The 9,276-nt window shown below is 41.5% G+C and overlaps 1 long non-coding RNA gene across 2 annotated transcripts; it reads left to right on the plus strand.

Annotated features, from left to right (window-relative positions):
• Positions 1–1,299: 1,299 nt before the first annotated feature.
• Positions 1,300–8,931, plus strand: LOC148686440 (uncharacterized). Of its 2 annotated transcripts, none has more exons than XR_015949220.1 (4): positions 1,300–1,405; positions 5,340–5,463; positions 5,730–5,850; positions 8,740–8,931. It is a non-coding gene; the product is annotated as an uncharacterized LOC148686440 (long non-coding RNA). The 2 variants fall into 2 exon arrangements; XR_015949219.1 differs by lacking the exon at positions 1,300–1,405 and adding an exon at positions 4,281–4,433.
• Positions 8,932–9,276: the final 345 nt, after the last annotated feature.

A 9,276-nucleotide genomic window follows, 5' to 3' on the forward strand; every position in this document is an offset into this window, starting at 1 on the left:
GATGAAGACCCCGGCCCCCATGGCCCTGTGGGGCCAAATCGTGTGCCCCTCTGCTCCCTGCAGCCCCATGTTTTTGTGACATCACGGTGTCATGATGTTGGGGCACTGGGCCCCCACAGCATGTGGCCCAAGTTGGTGCTCCTGCCAGCAACAATATTTCAAATACCCCATGTTCAACTCATTATCTCTTTTCCACCTGCAAACAAATGAATACTTTAAATGCTAAGTATTTATCATACAATCTTGTAGAGTTGGAAAGGGCCCCAATTGTCATCAAGTCCTATCACTGCAATGTATAGGATCTTTATATACTTACCGTGAAAGGCAGCAGTGAAGATTCTTAGCACATTTTCCACTAGAAAACTGTCCTATTGGCGTTCTGGGGTCGTGGAGATCCAGCAGTGCTCTGGGAAGTCCCGCTCGCTGCCCGGTAAGCTCTTTTTTCAGAGCCCCGAGAGCAGATATAGCAGGACGGAGCCTTGGATCCATTTGCTACCTCAGCGGCGCAAAGCTCCAAGCCGATGGCTATGAAGTGTCTGATACCTCCAAAAGAACGAATTGGATCGTGAGTACAATTTCGGATACGGATAGAGTTGGATTTGGCCAGGGAGGGGAATACAAAAAGGGAACAGAGGTCGCTCCCCCCCCCCGTATCAAGTGAACTGTGTTGCAGCTAACTTGCCTTCAGCTGAGAAGAATAAAATGAAGTAGCTAAATTCCCTTTCAAAGTGGAACTAAAATCTCTTCCCTTGGAAGCAGAACCAAGGGAAAGAGGTCAGATTTGTTTCTGGATCTGCAAAATATTAATTGGAAAAGGAAGGACCTCCCTGTAACCTGGGAACAGCTCCCGGGAAGTTGTGACCAGCCGCCATTATGATGCAACAATGTAATAATAAGAAGGATACTTTCAATTGCTTTGAACGCCTGAACTCCTGAACTATAGAGCGAACTGTGTGAATTTAATAAAATTGAGAGTTCTGAGGGACATAGGAGTTAAAGAGGAGGAAATAATCTTAAAACAAGAGCAAGGGACAGTTCAGACATAATTTTTCTTGAGATTCTGGAAGTAAAAAGAAATAAAAATAAAAAGGAGGAAAGAAGAAACAGCACCATCTCTGTCACAACAACCCAGGCCAGGCTTGAAATATGAGAAGACAAAGGATGCAGCCAGACAAAGCACAGAGTCTACAACTAGATAAGAACTGGGTACAATGCATTTTGGAACAGGCCCAAGAAATACTATGGGAACTGTTCAAAGACAAAAGACAGACTCCAGTGGAAGAACATTTTACACCACCAATGGAAAATTTGGAGCCACAAGAAAGGGACATGGTAAATAAGAATCTTATTACAGTAGAAGAAGAGGTACAGGATGAAGTTGAAGAATTGGAACCTGGGGCAACCGGTGAGAGAAGAAGCACAGGACTTATATGCTCTGGAAGAGGAGGACATTTGGGAACATGTTCTCCTAGTGAGGGAAGGAGAACAGGTCCCAAACAGAGACTATGATGCTTGGGCAAAAGAAGATGATGGGGCATGGAGCTGTGCTCCTCTAGTGTGTGATGGGGAGCACGATCCATGCAGTGGTCAAGCTCTGGGAGTGGAAAGTGTGAAAAAAGAAGACTGGTGTGGGAGATGGGCTAAAGAATTTGTACAACAGAACGGGAGGATGGGAGAGTGGTCTGGGCTGGAGTGGACAAGAGTTGGTGTGGGGTGAAAGATGTATTGAGCTTCAACTGATGGACAGATTTAAAAGGTCTGAAACTGGATTGTACTAAGGAGCTGTTCGCGACACCTAGGGAAGTGTTATCCGGGGAAGGGAGGGGGGATTTAGGAGGGAATGTTTTATTTTATTGATAGATGCTAGATGTGGAATAAAGTGGTGTACTTTTGGGGAAAATTGAAGGCTAAAGGGGAACAAATAGAGATAAGTATGATTATGATTGATTTTAAAGATAATTAAGAAATAATTTAAGGTGAGGAATAAGTTCTGTAATGTGGCATTATAGAATTAAGATATAGATTTGTAATATTAGATTGATTTTTTTGCGTATTATGAAAGCTGTTTGAATTAAGTATAAATTAGACTCGGGAAGGGAGGGACGGGGTAGTCGAAAAAGTTATGACCAAATAATATTGATGAAATGGTTGTTTTTCTTTTTTCTTTTTTCTTTCTTTTTCTGCGTTGTCTTATCATTTTTTATTTTTTAGTTCTTTTTCTTTTCATAGGGAATTGGGTAATTATATAATAATAATGGAATGCTTTTATAGATGTATTTTTGAAAATTATATATATATATATATATATATATATATATATATATATATATATATATATCTGTCCTATTGAGCATGGGGGGTTTCTACAAAACGCTCCAATCTTCTTACATTGCCTTTCATTTCCGACTGGATAAAAAATATATTTTCCTACAGAGAGATGGAAAAGAAGCTCTTGCATCCCAACCTAAAAGGTAATGAAGAGGCAATGTGTACTCTTTTGGGATTTACTAAATCTCCAGTGATTGGAGTCCTAGGCAATATACATTGAATTATAAATTGCCCCCCTCCCACACTAACAGAAATGCATTGACTTCGATCCAGACCAACACGGCTACCTACCTGTAACCAGAAATGCATTGGACAGTATGCCCTAAAAGCAATGGGTAAAAGTTGAAATCTCATAAGCTTTGCTACATGGGAAGAAAATGTGAGCAATTCTCCAGAGCAGGATTAAAAAAGCTTGTTCCCTCTTCCATGTGAATACTGGTGCTGGAGGAGATTCTTGAGAGTCCCATGGACTGCAAGAAGATCAAACTTATCCATTCTGAAGGAAATCAGCCCTGAGTGCTCACTGGAAGGACAGATCCTGAAGCTGAGGCTCCAATACTTTGGCCACCTCATGAGAAGAGAAGACTCCCTGGAATAGACCCTGATGTTGGGAAAGATGGAGGGCACAAGGAGAAGGGGATGACAGAGGACGAGATGGTTGGAAGGAGGAAAAATAAACAAATTCCTTTGCCCCACAAATAACCAAGAGATACATTTTAAATAAAAGGATACATTCTACTCATGTAAAAACATGCGGGCCAGATTTAGAAGGTGATTGTACCCTATATGGCCCCCGGGCCTGAGTTTGCCTACCCATGCGCTTGATCTTCTTGGTCACCCTTCTGTGAACATGTTCCAGATTCTCGACATCTTTCTCAAATTGTGGTGCCCACAATTGGACTCACTATTCCAGGTGTGGTCTGACAAAGGCAGAATAGAGTGTTTGATATACTTCTGATGAGGCCTAAAATAGCATTAGTTTATTTTGCTGTTGCATCACACAGTTGACTCATGTTAAGCTTGTGGTCCACACATCAGTAGCCCCTCCCCAGGGCTTGCACATGGAAAAGTTTGGATTTGATATCCCACTTTATCACTACCCGAAGGAGTCTCAAAGCGGCTAACAATCTCCTTTTCCCTTCCTCTCCCACAACAAACACTCTGTGAGGTGAGTGGGGCTGAGATACTTCAGATAAGTGTGAATAGCCCAAGGTCACCCAGCAGCTACATGTGGAGGAGCGGAGACACTAACCCAGTTCCCCAGATTACGAGTCTACCGCTCTTAACCACTACACCACACTGGCTCCCTGGAAGATGGAAGATGGAAGAAGCTTGTTTTCTCCTACTCTGGAGGGTAGGACTCAAACCAATGGCTTTGAGTTACAAAAACAGATTCTGACTAAATATCAGGAAGAACTTTCGGACAGTAAGAGCTGTTGGACAGTGGAACGGCCTCCCTCAGAAAGTTGTGGATTCTCCTTACATGGAGGAGGCTTGATGGCCATCGGTCATGGATGCTTCAGCTGAGATTCCTGCATTGCCGGAGGTTGGACTAGATGACCCTTGGTGTACCTTCCAACTGTGATTCTATTATTCTGATTTCTGACAATTTTGCCCACTAGAGTTGTTTCATTTGCCACACAGCTCGTCAAGTCATAGCTAGTGGAGAGGTCTTTGGAGCATTCAGCGGCAGATTCTGAGTGCACATTGCATGACACTTCAAGGATGAAATCACTTAGCAAACCTTCATCAGTATTTCATCTGATAACAGGACATGAAATTATATTTCCAACCCAGTGGACTTTCGAATGCCTGGTTAGATCAATGTACTGTGTGTAACTTCCTCTCCCTTACACACCATGTTCTATTGGAAGTTTCTTCTGCCACCTGCATCACAACAGGAAGATTAATGAACAGAGCTAACATGCCAGTATATCACAGAGCCCGATCAATAAGCGGTCACTTGGTAATCCAGAAGCTGCAGAACGGTCACAGAGGTCTTTTCCGTTATTATAGTCTGACCTGGGATCCTTTTTGAGCATCAGCTATGAAGGTCCAATTGTTTATCCTTGCTGTTTTTTCAGGGTTATGCCTGATTTCTGCTGGTAAGACATGCATCTGTTTTTGAAACATTCCGACATAAATTATAGGATGGGGTGGTCAAGAGAAGCTGGTAAGATGAGGTTCCTCATCGTCTAGAAGAAAGTGACAAGCCAGGTACTGCAGGGTTCTGTCCTGGGCCTTTTTTTGTAAAATATCTTTATGAACGAATTTTATGAAGGAATTCAGGGGATTCTCTACAAATTTGCAATTGACGCCAGCATTTGCAATTTACTTGAGATTTCTGCACTGCAAAGAGTTGTGCTAGATGAACCTTAAGGTCTCCTCCAACTCTATAATTCTATGCTCCATGAAGTTTTATCCTCCATGAATTTATCTACTCTTTCCTGCCAGTCCCCAAACCGCTGTCCACTGATTTAATTGAGTGTCCCCAATTTTTAAGAGCATAAGTAATAGAAAAATGTTTCCTTGATTCAAATTTAGAGATACAGTAGTGCAAAAACTCATTTGAAAAGGGCTTTTTTTTTTGCAGAGAATTTCTTTGTTTCTAATCTAGAAACCTCTGTCATTATCAGACTCCCCTTTGCATCAAGCGTCTGCTCATGTTCAAGCCGTTTATGCATTATTGGTGTTAAATATAGCTCAATAATTTATATGTAAAATTATAGACAAATAGTTTTGCAGAATATGTGCATCGGTTTAGATGGAGTGTATACTGTTGCATGAAATACAGTATTTTTCCGTGTATAAGATGCCCCCATGTATAAGATGACCCCTGTTTTTTGACCCCCAAAATAGGAAATAAATATTTTAAACATTCTGTGTATAAGACAACTCCCAATTATTAACTTTTTTTAAAAAAAGGTGGAAAATATAGTCTTATACATGGAAAAATACAGTATATGAGAATGGTTTCAGTTATGATTCTCCACTTTTTCTTTTCTTTTTAGAGATCACTACTAAAGAGAAGTGTGAAGACTTTTACTCTGAATGTTTTAGCACTGCTAACTGTGGATGCAATTATGCACCAGTTGGAACATGTGAAGGAGGTCAAATTTGCTGCAGGCCAACTGGGTAATATTTCTTACTTTCCTTCCATGGGCCCAAGAGATGCATGCATTCAGACAATTCAATTCATGATTGCCTTCTTTTAATTCAAGGCAGCCATTTTCCATTTTAAAATTTCATCCATACACATACATTTTTCATTTCTGTGTGAATTAAATGAATTATATCTAACAAAAATCAGGACTGTCTTCCAGCCTGGTCTTTCAGCCCAACATGGAGTTTTGAGATGGAGCTGGTGAAACAGCATGCTGACCTCAAACAATTTCTTTCAGAGCGTCAGTTTGTGGCAAGCGAAAAAGGTCTGGCTCTCTTCAAGAAGCACAGGGAGTCGCAGCTGTTGAAGTGCCCCTGTCCTAGCTGAAAAAGCCTGAAGGCGAGTTAAGCAGGGAGAGGGTAAGTTACAGCCATGCATTCTATCATTTAATCAAAACAGCACAGACTAAGAAGGACTCAGTTAGGTCACTGTGTACTACCGTGTTTCTCCTAAAATAAGACACGTCTTATATTTATTTTTCCTATAAAAAAAAACATCGTGGCTTATTTTCGGGGTCCCTGGGCTTGACGCGGCGTGGCGCGGCGCGGCGCGGCTGGGGCTGCTGCCGGCTCCTGCCGGCTGTTGCGGCTTCGCGCGCCGCCCGCTGAGCCCACTGCTGGGTCCCTGGGCTTGACGCGGTGCAGCGCGGCGTGACTGGGGCTGCTGCCGGCTCCTGCCGGCTGCTGCGGCTTCACGCACCGCCCGCTGCCGGGTCCTGGGGCCCGTTCAGCCGGAGCTCGGTGCGTCACTGTGCTGGGGCTCCCGATGGGCTGGGGTGCGGCGCGGCGTGCGCTGCTGCGTTTGCCGGCTCCTGCTGGGTCTGGTAGGTACCCCCCAAGACGTCTTATTTTCGGGGGATGTCTTGTATTTTTTTGCTTGTAAAAGATCGTGCCATGGCACGTCTTATTTTAGGAGAAACACGGTACTACCGGTAGGAGTCAAATCATGAAAGTACTTAGGAGCTAAATTCCTGACGTGGGAAGTCTCTTGAAAAGCTAGTGTTCAGGACTAGCCTAGAAGTCAAGCTTGAAGGGGAATAAAGTCCAATTTTGGAGAAGGGTTGTTTTTTAAAAAAAATCAAGTTCCATACAATGCTTGTCGGGGAGTCATCTTAGTTCTTCAACTAAGGTTAAATCTTCTTTAAGAACACACCCACCCCACAAGTTCTGTCCAGAGCAGCCCAGATTGCCTGAGTGGTTAGGAATGCCATTTACCAGCACTGACTGACATGAAGGTTTCTGGACTGGGATAGCCTGACTACGGCTATCCCTGATACCTTTCACAATGGACTCTATGCAGAGCTCTGCTTGTGGTTGTCCCGGACACTGCAGCTGGTTCACAACACAGTGCCTCAACTGCTCACTTGGGCAGAATATCACCATCATATTATGCTAGGGTTAAAAAAAAATATGCACTGGCTGCCCATAAGTTACCGGACTAAGTTCAAGGTGCTTGTACTGGGATACCAGTTATCTTTCGAGAAGGGCAGATGTTGATGCCAAAATCCAGCAGTGCCTGAGCTCTGTGAGTATAGATTTCTCCCGACTGAAATGCAGAGAGTGTTAGCACCAGGACTTTCGCAGGGAAACAAAAATGCTTGTTTACCCCAACCTTACTGTATGAAACATGGACCGCTTATAAACGCCATCTCCAACTCCTCAAAAGATTCTATCGACGGTGTCTACATTTTTCTTTACACATCACCTGGGAAGACAGACGAACTAATGCCAGTGTCCTGGAAGAAGGAAAGATCACTAGCGTCGAAGCAATGATTCTTCAACATCAACTTTGTTGGACTAGTCATGTGCAGATGCCTGGTTATCATATTCCAAAGCAACTACACTTTTCCAAACTTAAAAATGGAAAGTGTAATGGTCAACAAAAGAGGTTCAAACACTCTCTCTTTTTCTTTCTTTTTTCTTTCCCTCCAAATTTATTATCATTATAGCAAAACATACAACACAGACAAAAACAATACCACAGTGACAACTAAACATTAATTGACTATACATCACCCAACAGCACACATATTTTTGACTTCCGAATCACCTCATTGTGCTTTCTAAATATTCTTAACCTATACGCACTTCCTATTATATCTATTACATATCAAGAAAAAAAATGTTTATAATTTTCTTTAATATTCAAGATTAAATCTATTCCTGTCAGGAGATTTGCATTTTCACAGTATTTTTTAAAATATTCTTTAAATATTGTCCATCTTTGCTGACTTTCTGATTTGAGTTTCCTCTTATTCTCCCAGTCATTTTCACAAGTCCCAGGTATTTTATCATCTTCACCTGCCAGTCAATCTTTGTAGGAATTAAGTCACCTTTCCAATTTTTTTTGCTACTAGAATTCTGGCAGCTCTGGTTGAATACATAAAGATGGCCCTAAAGGGTTTTTTTGGATTTCAGTGAACATAATGCCTAACAGAAAGGCTTCTTCTTCTTCTTCTTCTTCTTCTTCTTCTTCTTCTTCTTCTTCTTCTTCTTCTTCTTCTTCTTCTTCTTCTTCTTCTTCTTCTTTGAAAGGAGAATTTAAAGATATTTTAAGTTTGTTGTATATTATGGCCCCAAATTCTCAGATCTTCACACAGCTCCACCACATGTGCATTAGGGTGCCCTCCCCTTTTTTACATCTCCAACAAATGTTTGAGGTTTTTTTATACATTTTGGCCAATTCGCCCAGGGTCAAGTACCCTCAATAAAACATTTTTATCATGTTTTCTTTCAGGTTATAACATGCAATAAACTTTATATCTTCTCTCCAGAGCCTTTCCCATTCATTCATATATATTTTATGTCCAAAATCCTTTGCCCAATGGACCAAAACTGATTTCACCCAGTCAAGGATGAGATTATACATCTTAGATAAATACTTTCCTTTTAGTTGAATAAGATTTCCCTCTAGTTTAGATATTTCTATGGCACAGCCTTTTTTGAGTCAATTATCTATTGGTGAATTTGAATCCTCTTTCAGGCAGGGTGGGCTGCCGTAACAATATAAAGGACAAGTCTTTTTGATGTAGCTGGTGAGTTATTGCCTTTAAATATGGAAAGGTGGCACAGAGCTGGACTAACTTGCCAACAACTGTGCTAATTTCCACCATCACTTCACCCAAGAAAGAATTTCAATTTCCTCCCCAAGATCATGTTCCCATACTGACTTCAAAGCAAACAACAAGGGATTTAACAGGGAAAGAAAATGAATCATTTAATTTTCTTTCTGTTGTTATCTTTCTGCAGATTTGTAGTTGATTGGAGAAGACTCTTCTCATTAACTTCAGCATAATTTATTATCTTTTGTGACAAAATCACTGATTTGACCTACAGAAAAAGCAACTGAAGAAGTGAGCTCACTGATCGCTGATTAATGAATCCTTCCTTCTGAAAATGAATTAATAAAATGATTGGAATAAACACAATATGTAACTGAAATCTCCCTGTCTGTTTATTGTGAGAATCCACAGGACGTTCCTGCATTTATATATGCATCTCTGAATGTACACACTTTGGAAACATGCATCTCTAAATGCACTTGGATACACGATCTTAGCAAAGAGCTGGGTTGGATGATCCGGGAATAGTAGATAATTAAGTTGTGGGTCATAGAATAATAGAATATTAGAGTGGGAAGGGATGCAAGGGCCATCTAGTCCAACCCCCTGCTATGCAGGAATCTCAGCTAGGTGGAGCAGTTCCTGGATAAATTCGGACTGCATAAAATCCCAGAGGAAAAGAAATCCCTACTTTCTCAACAGATTTCAACGCAAGAAGTGGAAA

Source organism: Zootoca vivipara, chromosome 3 (genome assembly GCF_965207765.1).
Source record: "Zootoca vivipara chromosome 3, rZooViv2.hap1.1, whole genome shotgun sequence".
In the NCBI taxonomy this organism is placed as follows: Eukaryota; Metazoa; Chordata; class Lepidosauria; order Squamata; family Lacertidae; genus Zootoca; species Zootoca vivipara.